Here is an 11,832-nt window from a genome sequence, read left to right as displayed (position 1 = left end):
TAAAAATAAAGTACTTGGCTAGAGTATGCGGAAGAGGGTGTTCCCAGAGAAAACTCAGGATCCTGTTACCAAAAGAAGGGTGAATGAGTGCCCCCCATAATATATCAATATATATGTATGTACATATAACACATAGATGATTTTTAGCATAGTGCATCGTGTGGACATCACAGTGTACCCTCCTGTGGCGTATTTTTTTGTTTTTGCTTGACAAATCTTGGACCTTTTCCCACGATGACCACTGCTTTATGCCATAGATTTAATTTCAGAAGAACCTAATTAGGCAAATGAGGTTGTCTCCCCCAGCACTGCTTGAAAGAAGAGGCACTCTAGAATCATGCTGGGAGACTAGCCCCCCTGAAATGACCCATTGCCTGCAGAGGGTTGGTACTTGTGTGGTCAAGGACCTCCGGCCTAGCTATGCAGTTGCCACCCCCACCCCCCCCCCCCACCCCCACTGGGTCCCTTTCCTCTGCCAGTGCTTGTCTCTCCCTTTGGACTGTCAGCTCTCTCTTATTTTCCCTCTCTCAAATGTGTCCTCCCAAAGGGACTACTTTCCCACTGGGGGGGTAATGACTGGTAGCTTCTAGAGTGCCTCTTCCTCCAGCAAGACACTTTATTTTTTCTTTACAGCTCCAAACAATGGTACTTCTAAGAGTCTCTCCCCAGATGCGAGGGAATGGTTGAGAATGGGGCTCTGGCTCCAGATACGAGACTGAAGTCTTATCTCACTGTTGGCCGCCTGTGGTCCTTGCGCATTTTAGGACCTCTCTGTGCCTTACTTCCTCCACATAGGGAAGGAGTCATAGCAGGAAAGAGGATTAGAATGCCCAGCACACAGTAGGAGCTTTAAACGTGTCGATCGCTACCGAGTGGCTCTGCTGGCAGGCTTTGGGAGTGCAGGAGAAGAGGAAGGGGGTGTTCCCATCTGGGGACAGAGGGTTCCTCTCTCTCCTGGTTCTGGCCCGCCTCTGTCCTCTTCTTTAATCCCCTTTGTCTGGTTTCGTCTCCTTTTATTCTTCCCAGGGCAGCTTTTCTTTGCAAGGAAGGGACCCGCTCTGGGCTGTTCTCTGGGAGGCTGCGGCGGGCTGCCCTAGCATGATGCCCTGAGCTCACGAATACCTGAGGATAGATGTCCCAAGAGTCCCCTCTGCCACCCTGTCGTCCGCCAGCTCCCCAACCTCCGTTTGTGTTCCTCTGACTCAGGACGCCCTTTGCCTCTTAGCATAATTGGTGGAAAGGACTCAGGCTTTGAAATCAGACAGATGTGAGTTCAAACATGGCTGGAAGGTGCTTCCCTCCCGAGGGGCTCGGTTTCCTTAGTCGCATGGCGTGGCCCATGCTGCGCCTGGCCGGGCTGGGGACATGAAACGAGGTCGTATATCTGTGGCTGGCACACAGTAGGCCTTCACCTTCCACGTGCTTGAGCTCTTCCTTTTCTGCCTGAGTGAGGGGATTTACGTGGCAGCCTTGTTTGGGGTGTGTGGTCCAACTTAGTGGGAGACCGAACAGGGGCTGTATCAGTTTGCTTGGACGGTCAAACAAGGTGCCGCTTAAACACCAGAAATCATGGAGCGCCTGGGTGGCTCAGTTGGTTGAGCGTCCGACTTCGGTTCAGGTCATGATCTCACGGTCCGTGAGTTCGAGCCCCGCGTCGGGCTCTGTGCTGACAGCTCAGAGCCTGGAGCCTGCTTCGGATTCTGGGTCTCCCTCTCTCTCTCTGCCCCTCCCCCGTTCATGCCCTGTCTCTCTCTGTCACAAAAATAAATAAACATTAAAAAAAAATAAAAAAAAATAAACACCAGTAGTCAGTTTTCTCACAATTCTGGAAGCTAGAGGGCGTTGGCAGGATTGGTTTCTTCCTCCCTCTCCCTGGTTTGCCGACGGCCGTGTCTTCACGTGGTCTTCCTCTGCGTAGGCCCACGTCCTGCCTGCCTCTTTTAAGGCCTATCCAACATGGCCTCCTGTTACCTTGACTGCCTCTTTAAAGGCAGGCCCTGTCTCCAAATAGAGTTGCATTAGGAGGCACAGGGGCTGGGACGTCAGCAGCTGAATGTTGCAGAGACACGGTTCTGCCCATTACAGAGACCTTGAACCGCAGCAACTCCCCTGCCCATCGCTCATCATCGCAGTTTCCTTGCTTTAGGCCTTGAGGGTGTGTGTGAGCTTCAAGAGTTCCCTCTCTCGGGCTCGCTTCGGCAGCACGCACGCTAAACTTGGAAGGACCCGGGGAAGACTAGGGGGGCTCCGCATGAGGAGGACACACAACTCATGCAGCTTTCCACGTTGAAAGAACAATTTCCCTCTCCAAACTGGCTTGTCCCTAGGGCAGAGCGTCCTTGCACTGGCTAAGCTCATAAGAGCAGAGGTCAGCCAAGCCCCTGGGATGGGCACCAGGGAGGACAGAGACCCAGGAAGGAAGCTCCCCGGCTGGGGCAGATGTCTGGCCACGGCAGAGTGCCGCACGTGTTCCCGGGGTGGTAATAGCACCCGGGCAGGTCCCGGGATGATCCCGGGCAGGGTCTCCGCAAGCCCGCCTTTGCCACGTTGCAGCCTCCTAGATGCCACTCCATTCTCCACTCGCTAGGCTGCCAGGCCTGGGTGTGGGGCATCGGGAAGAAGACGGGCAGACTGTTCTGGTGAGATGGGCAGACTGGCAGACTGGCAGACGTCCCCATGGAGCAGGGGGGATGGCAGGAGTTTGAAGCTAATCTCATTAGCAGCCACATCCTGAATCTCCTGAGGCTCTTCTCCGCCCCCGTGGCCCACAGCGCAGTGCCCACTCCCGGGCAGAAGGCAGACTAAGCACGGGCAAGGCCCCGGGTTGGCACAGATCTCTGGCCCTCAGAGACGCCGCTGCAGGCATTCTTGCTGTCTAAGACGGGTCCTGCAGCTGACTCACTCCGTGCGGAGGGCAAGAAATCTGAGTCTCTGCGAAACCATTTCCTCTGAATGTGAAGCGGGCAATGCTAAGGGATCCCATGACCGAAACGGTCTGCCGGGTTCTACGGTGATTTCTGTGCTAGGAACACATGCGTGCCAGGTTATGATTCGGCCTGTTTCATGAGATGGGGGCCTGGGGGCAAGGGTCGGGGCCAGGTGGAAACACTTCAGAGATTATTAGAATACTCTGGAACACTAGGACTGCCGAATACTCTTGGCCGCAGAAGATACGGGGAGACAAAGCCACCTACCTGTGCGATTTGCACCTCTCGGTTGGGTGTAGGAGCTGAGAAACTCAGGCCTTTACCCAGACAGAGGTTTCATCATGGACTTTGAATCTACACGGATGCACAGCCACATCAAGGTTTCCTTTCTGACGAGGTCTTGTATATGAGAAAGCCCACGTGCTCATCCGATCATCCAACAGCAAGAACAGGGCCGTCTGTCATGTTTCTCTTCGTACCTTGGCCACCGGGAAGCCGCGGGTGAGATCTAGGGTTCAGTTGCTGCGCCTTTTGGATCTCTGGTTTCTGACACACTCCCCTCTCCCTTTCTCTTAGTTAATATTTGTCACTTGAATTGTGTACGGGCATCAAGATCAAGGGAGATATTACGCACGTATGACTCACTTGGTGTGGAATCCGGCTTGTAGTAAGTACCGAGGTGCGTTCGCGTCTGAAAGCAGCGATACTTCTGACATTTCCACGCAGGGACACAGAATGCCAGCCTCCATGACTTGTCATCCGATGTTATTCAACAGCCCTTACTACGTACCAAGTGCGGTCGAGGTGCTTTACAAATGCTGACTCGTTTAATCTTCGTAACGACTCCGGGAGGTACGTACTAGGGTCGTGCCCGTTTCGCAGACGGAGAAGCTGAGGCGGATGGAAATGAAGGAACTGGCCCAGAGGCACCTGGCTGTTACAGGGCGAGCCAAGACCTGAATCCAGAGCCCAGGCTGTAGATCGGTGCTTTGGGCCTTTTCTGTGCTGAGGGTGGAGCCACCAGCCACCGGAAGCTACTGAGCACTTGGCATGTGCCTCGTATGGCTGAGGAAGTGGATTTTAAATGTGATTTAATGTTAAGACTAAAACCGGCTGTTGACTATTGCATCAGACGGTGCCGCTCTCGAGTACCGCACTTCGCTGCCCCTCTCCCATCCCTGATGTTGGTGGGAAAGCAATCTGGGGCAACATAGTGTAGCTGATTATAATTTGCCATAAGAATCAAGAGCCTTAAAAAGTTCCTCCCCTTCCTCTTCCTTCTTCCTCGTCATCGTACCTAACATTTTCCGGACACTTGTTCTCACTTAATTCTCCCTCAAATCCTTGGATGTACTTTTTCTAATATACTTATTTAGCAGGAAAGATAACCAGCACTCAAAGAAGGTAAATAAATGCCTGTGCAGAATCGTGCAGCCAGTAAGTGGCCGAGCCAGAATTTGAACCAAAGTCTAAAATAACTCTAAAGCCAAGTTATGTTTCTCTGGTTCTTTTCCTTCTTTCTTTCTTTCCTCCCTCCTTCCTTCTTTCCTTCCCTTCTTCCTTCCCACCTCCCTACCTCCCTCCTTTCTTCTTGTCTTTCTTTCTTTCTCCCTTTCTCTCTCCCTTTCTTCCTTCCTTCCTTCCCTTCTCTTTCTCTCTTTCCCTCCCTCCCCCTTCCTGCCTTTCTTCTCACTGTCTTTTTCTTTCTTTCCCTCTCTCTTTCCCCCCCTTTTTAAAAAGTAAAATGTGCTCCCCTTCTGACTCCATAGGCCACATGCCTATCAGTATCCTCCAAAGCAGAGTTTTTGTTATCAACTTAATGTCAGCATTTCTGAAGGAAGGAGAGAGGAAGACAGAGGTGGTGAGCAGAGGCGGGCCAAGTGCTGGGTCAGCACAGGCTCAGGACGGCTGGCGAGGAGAACATGCCTCAGGGGGGAGAGCTTTGCAGGGCTCAAGAGATGGCCAGACAACCAGGGTGGTGCCCAGGGAACCTGGGGCCAGCGCCACCACCGAGAGAGGTCTGCACTCCAAAAGTAGAGTCGGAACAGGACGCCTTAGTTTCCTCATCTGTCAAATGGGGACAACGGTGATTAGACAGGATAGTATCTGAGAACACGCCTGGCAGAGAGAACAGTGCTTTGCCCCTCCTGCCTCAGAGCGGGTCTCTGGAGAAGAAGCTCCTGCGAGAGCTCGCAGGGGAGAAGCACAGAGCCGGCCCTGCTGTGGGCGAAGGGAAGGAAAACAGCTTGTTAGCTGAGGGGTCGGGGTGGGCGGCGGGGGGCTGTGGCGCATGGCTGTCAGCTGAGATCACTGCCTCCTCTCTTCCAGCTGCCTGGGGATATTATGAAGTCGCAGAGGCAGGCAGAGGAAGCTCAAGCTTGGGGGCCTCTTTGGGGGGCTAGGGAGGGGAGCAGAGAAGGAGGACGTTAATGAAAAAAACATTCCTCGTTCAAGGTGACTGAAAGGTTTGGAGGCTGGTTGGGTCAGGGTCTGCCTATGGCTAAAAAACAAGCCCCCCAGATGTGAAGGAGCCAGGCGAGGAACAGCTGCCGAGGGGAGCCGAGCGCGGGCCCAGCTGACTGACCCTCTTAGGGGCCGCCGACCCCCAAAGACCCCTGACTCTGGAGAGACACCTGAGACGGGGCAGCTGTGAGGTCCTGGGACCAGAACATCCGGATGGACTGGGGTCGTCCGTCCTGCTCTTCCCACCCTTCTTTACCGCCTGTCTCTAGACTACATGTGGGCGCGGGGAGGTGGGGGGCTGCTGGAAGATTCCAGCCTGGCCCAGAAGACGACACATGCTGGGCCCAGCCTGAGACAGGGAAGAACCTACCAAGCCAGGAAGGCCGACGTGGGTCTCTTGGGGGCAACTCCTGACTCAACTCCTCCCTTTGCCACTAGATCATTTCATACTTGGCACTTAGTGTACAATATCTGACAAGGGTTTGAGTAAGGGCCCCCTCCCCTTGGAGAAAGCCAGCTTTCAAGAGCTCGACCTTGAAAATGACCCACCGGTAGGCATTGTCGTTGCACAGCTGGAAGTTCAGGAAGGTGACAGCCTTAAACTACCCAGCTGGGCCAGGAGCAGAGCCGAGACCAGATTTCTGATCCCAGGATAGGGAGCCCTTCGCAAGTTGTGCCATCCCTCCCCTCTTTCTTCCAGATGCCAGGAAAACTTCTGAAGGCCCAGAGACCTCGAGAGAGAGAGAGCCCCAGCCTGCCTGGAGCACAGCGTGCAGGGACAGAGCAAAGGGGTGAGAGGCGCGTGTGATTTGTCCTCAGGCCACTTTGACAAAAGGCAAAGGTCCTATTTCTTAGAACTAAGTCCCAGGGGAGAGCAAAGGAACAGATCAAAGCCACATGGAACCAAGAATAGGCCCCGAATCATGCTGGGACTTCCCTTTTCTCTTCCAAGCCCGATTTCATCATGACTGGCCTTCATCCCTCCCGAGGGCAAAGGGGCCCCTGCAAGTGTGTTTTAGGATCACACAGGGCACACTTCGTTCCCTTGAAAAATGGTCTTCTTTGGGAGTGAAGCTGTGTAGACCAATGTATCTTTCACCATTGTAAGCCCCACTAGGGTGGGGACCCAGCCACCACTTTCCGGACTATGTCCGGGTTTCTTGGAGCCCAGCTGCTTCAGAAAGTTGTAGAAGATGCTGAGGGCTGTGATCTGGCTCCAGTGGAGATGCCCGGCCTCTGGAAGTCACCCTCTTGGGCACCTGAAAGTCTTTACGGGCCAGACTGGTGAGCCATTGTCTCTGCAAGAGACCCCTGGGATCACCTCATTCAACTCCTTTATGTCACAGGTGGGTGGCTGAGGCCCAGGGTGGGAAAGGCACTGCCCAAGGGAGGACTGGAGTGGGCTTGCTCCATGACCCTGGCTGGAGGACCTCCCAGTAGCCCACTGATTTTCTGGAGAAGGGCCAATGTGGATGGAGCAGGAAGCAGATAGGCAGGGGCCTGCTGGCAGGTTCTGAAAGGAACCAGCCTCCCCTGGAATATTCAGATTATGGATGGTGACATGACTTGCCCAGGTCACAGGGCCGGGAAATGGAAAGGGACAGGCCAGGCTGTAAACTCAAGTCTGTCCTTGTCCCTACACCTCCTGCTTCTCTTGAAACTACTTATCCAAGTGGCCCTTAAAAAAAAGTCCTAACTGCCCGTTTGCATTCATTTTTGCCCACTTCAGACACTCCGTATCATCCCTTCCTTTTTTCTGTTTTAAATTGAAGTTGTAAATCCCTAGCACCCTAAAAAAATAGAAACAAAACCCAAAACAAGCCTCCCAGTCCAGAGAGATATGATGGGCTGGGACACCAGCCTCTCGGCATTTTCCAAAGTACAGGACTCCCGTATTTCTGTTCAGAAGCAGAACGGCTTTTTTTTTTTTTTTTTTTGTCTTAGACAATATGGTTCTAATATATATCAACAGAGCCAAAGAAAAGGCTTTTTTTTTTTTTTTTAAAGAAGTTAACTTCATTTCAAGAACTTGTGTGTTTCTCATTAGTAACGCTGTCTTTTGAAATCCAGCCCAGGGAGGCGATGCTAGTCGAAATCAAAACTGATACGCGAGGGTTTGACTCAAATGCAGCTCTGTCCCTTGCTCGCTGCCTTGCTGGGACTGATTGCTGCAGGGATGGGACAGGCAGGGCCAGCGGCCAGCTGTCTGCTCCCCAGCCCATGGTCCCGGGGCCACAGGGGCTGGCTGTCGGGGGGGGGTCTGTGGAGCCCGCTAGGCAGGGGGTCTTTCAACATGGTATGCTCCTCACCTGATGAGGGGTGAGACCTCGAGGCCTCGAGGGAGGGACAGCAAGCCCCCGGGCCTGGTGGCCTGGAGGCCGGGCGCTTACAGAGGGCAGAGGGTTCTGGCCACGAGCTGAGTAACGGTTACGGGATTGGGCATGATCCACTAGTCCCCAGAGGAGCCACACTGCTCTCCAAGTTCTAGGTTTTTCAAGTTGTTCTAAGTGGAAAACTCCCACTTCTTACTTTCTGGGGCCAGTTTTGACATTTCTTCTCTCTGAGACTGGGCCTTCTGGAGAACATTAGGAAAACAATCTTTCCATGGCCCGCCAAGGCGCTGCTCGCCCTTCCTGTTGGTGGAGGCCACTTTCTCCAGACATGTCCGTTTCTGGGCGGATGAGGAAGGCAAAGGGCATTCTCTTCCTGCCCTTCTCTGCTCTTCTGTCCACTGACCCCAAGTTGGGCTTTTTTCTTTAATAAAAATCCATTTTATTCTGAGGAGAACAAATGTGGCTTGCTCTCCACAGCCAAGGGATTTGTTTCAAGGATGATAGAAACCAATAGGATGGTTCTCTGCACACAGCCCCCTCATCAAATTTCACCCCTCCTTCAAAACCTAGCAATGTCCTTCCTTCCATGGGAAACCTTTCTCTCCCCACTGCTCCTGGGTGAGAACCCCAGCCTCAGGGCTCAGCCTGAATCACTCCCTCGATAATCAATGGGGTGACTTTTTCTTGTGTTATCAAACTGTCCCTTCTTGCTTATATTATTTAACTTTCCAGACATTTAGACATTTCTGTCTTGCTCCCTTAGTTAGGGGGTGTGACTTTCTTGAGGACTGTGCCTTTTCCACGATGTAGCCCCAGCTCTTTAGCACAGAGTTTGCAAATAATAGCAATGATCATTAAAATGACGATGAAACCTTTTTTTTACATTAGCCTATGTTCTTATCTGTCCCCTTAACGGCAACTCCCTTAGAAAAATAAAAATGTTTCCAAGAGACGAAAAGAGTAAGTATTAAGTCACTTTCTCTTTAAGGCCCCTTCTGGTCCCAAGTGTGGTGATGCTCTGATTCATCTGCCGGGCGGCCACCGTGCACTTGGCCTGTGCTGGAAACTTCGTCACGCGTTGCCTTGTTTGGAGACTTTGTGGATTTGTTGACCAATCTCTTCAGGTCTCCCCGAGCGAGACTGAGGCACCGTGGTTTCCCCACACCCCTGTTCCTAAATTAGGTTTGGGGAAACAGGATGCAATGTGTTGAGGAAGAGAGCTGGGCAGACCTGCCTGGGCTCGCCTCCCACACCCGCAAGGGACCCTCTGATCCTCAGTTTCCTCATCTGTATAATGGGGATCATTATGGTGCCTTCCCTGCATGGTTTGGGTCTAGATGAAGCGAGGCCAAGGTGACATTGCACTTGCTTCCGTTTGTTGAACTTGGCTGGGCCCGGCGCTGTCCAGAGCGCTTAGCCCGGAAGTAAATATGAGACGCTCAAACATCAGCTAGTCCGCTTGTTCTATAGTTGTTCCATCGGCTCTACCTCCCCTTTGGGGCTCCCTCTGCGATACACTCGGTGTTTCCCCTTTGCAGCCACCGCCCCAATTGTATCTCCCACGTGTCGTGTGCATGGTCGACATCACTTTTCCCTACTAGAAGCTTCCGGAGAGCCAAGGCCTTGTCTGTTTTCGCTCCCACTACTGACCAGGGGGTACCTAAGTACTTAATAAACATTAGTTTCCATCTCCCTTGGGTCCCTTTTCTGAGTGAGACCGGAGCTTCCCTTGTTTTTCTGAAAGCCCCGTATCACGGGCTATCAACAGAGGCCACTGGCTGGGGGCTTATGTCCATTTTATGGTTTGAGCCATGCAGGGATGTTCTCTCCTGGTGGAAACCTGCAAGATCCCTGCGTCCTTGCTCCTGCTGAGGAGATGGCATTTGATGGCCACCCCATATCTCCATCTGATCGGTCCTAGTCCCTCCCTTAGGGATGCGTTCCAAAGCCACCTCGTCTAAGAAGCCTTTTTTAACTCTATTCCAGACCTAGAGACCTGCAAATGGCACAGGCAACGTCTTATTCTCTGGGCCTTGGCCCCTCAGGGGGCTCACTGCCATTGTGACTGCCCAGTGCCCAGTACAGAGACCGTGACCCGTAAGTGCTGATTGACCGAATCCTGTCAAAGCAAAACCAGACCCAGTCACTCCCACACTGTCCAGAACAGGTTAGGACACACGCTTGTGATTTAAACAGCTGATTTCTTTCTTAACTCGCTCAGAAAAACATTTGTGGAGCACCCAGTGGGGTGCTAGGTCCCACGCTGGGTGCCAGGGAGGCAGCGGTAAATCGGGCAGGTGGTTCCTGGCCACCTCGGAGCTTCCTGTCTGGGCCAGTGGATTCGTGGGCAAGGCCAAAATAAGACCAGGGGGTTGGAGGGAAAATCACCTGCCCCAAAGTGACCTCACATCTGCGAAGCGAGGGATGAATGGGCCTCCGTCCACCGAGGCGCATGGCTCCAGCTTCCTCCCTTGGCTGCAACACCTGAGGGCTCAGGGCAGCAGACAGGCAGGGCCGGGACCATCCTGCTCCTCAGGCAGGGCTGACCCTCTGAACTCAGGGCAGAGGGGACTGTGTCCACCCAGAACCAGCTGGGGCCGCCCACCGCTGAAAGGTCCTAATTAGCTCATTTCCCCAGCCCCGTGGGCTGCGAGCAAGCTCCCTTCACCTTTTGCCCTGCCCCATCTCACTCAATTTAGCAGTTCAAGGTTCACTGTGGTGTCAGGGTGGGGACAGGGAAAATGTCCCCCACTCCCATGCCACTAAATAAAACCATCCCTTTGTGGCCGGCTCCGCCCTGAAGACTTTGGAAGCCTTCCCTCCCCAGCCTGGTTCTGATGAGGGGAGAGGCTATGGGTCCAGAGCCCTAGCTTCAAACTCTTGTCTCTGCCGTTCGACGAGCAGCTGTGTGATCCTGAGCCAGTGGCTCACCCTCTCTGACCCTCCGTTTCTTCACCGATGAGGACACTAACCCTCACTTCACCTGGTGGTTGTGAAGACAGTGGGATGAGGCCCTGTTGAGGCCAGAGGCACAGGGCTCAGGCCTGACCCTCGGTTCTGGCCCCTGCACTCTGCCCAGGTTTCCCAGACGGTAAGCCCCATGCGGGCAGGCACCGTGTCTGCCCCGCCCACCGCTGTGTCTCCAGCATCTTACAGAGGTTGTGGCCAGAACGGGAGAGTCCTCAGGCCTTTCTTGAGTCAGCAAGTATTTCCTGAAGGCCTCCCATGTGCCAGGCCCGGAGCCCAGGAAGCAGCTGTTGAATGAATGAATGAATGAATGAATGTTTTCTTCCTTCTCCCACCCCTGCTGCAGGGCCGAGCAAGTAGGACACTGGATGGAGAATGGGACATGGGGTCAGGACCCCAGGAAAGAGACGGAGCACTGCGTCCTGGCAGCCCGCCTCTCCTAGGAAATGGGGCTTCCGTCTTCCTTCCCTGGCCCCACCCCACCCGTGCCCGTTACTCCCAACTCTAGGGGCTCCCAACCCAGCCCTGTGGCTGGATGAAGTCTGGATGTCCAGCTCCCTCAGGAGAGGGAGTGGGAATAAATGTCCTTCTGCCCCGGTCGGGATGAAAACTCCCCGGCTGCCACCCCAGGCCCGCTGAAGCCAAGGCTGCATTTTATTTTTATTTATTTATTTATTTATTTATTTATTTATTATTTTATTAATTATTATTTTTTAGATGTTTACGTATATTTTTGAGAGGGGGTGGAGGGGCAGAGAGAGAGAGGGAGATACAGACTCTGAAGCAGGCTCCGGGCTCCGAGCCGTCGGCACAGAGCCCGACGCGGGGCTCGAACCCGCGAACCACGAGATCATGACTTGAGCCCAAGTCGGACCCTTAACTGACTGAGTCACCCAGGCGCCCCCAAAGCTGCATTTTAACAAGATCCCCGCGCGTTCGTGCGCCCACCCAAGTCTGAGAAGCGCTGCCCTATGGCATAGCCTTGAGTTAGTCACACTTCCTCTGTGCCTTCTTCAACTGTGAGTGGAGGCGATATTAATAGCAACTGTCCAGACTTGGCATAAACCAAACGGAGCACGGACATCCAGTATGGATAAAAAGGATGGGATGGCATGTTTCAGAGCCACGTTGAAATGAATGGA

This window comes from Panthera onca, chromosome D1 (genome assembly GCF_046562875.1).
Source record: "Panthera onca isolate mPanOnc1 chromosome D1, mPanOnc1 haplotype 2, whole genome shotgun sequence".
Taxonomy (NCBI): Eukaryota; Metazoa; Chordata; class Mammalia; order Carnivora; family Felidae; genus Panthera; species Panthera onca.
Note: the sequence above shows the minus strand (reverse complement) of the source record.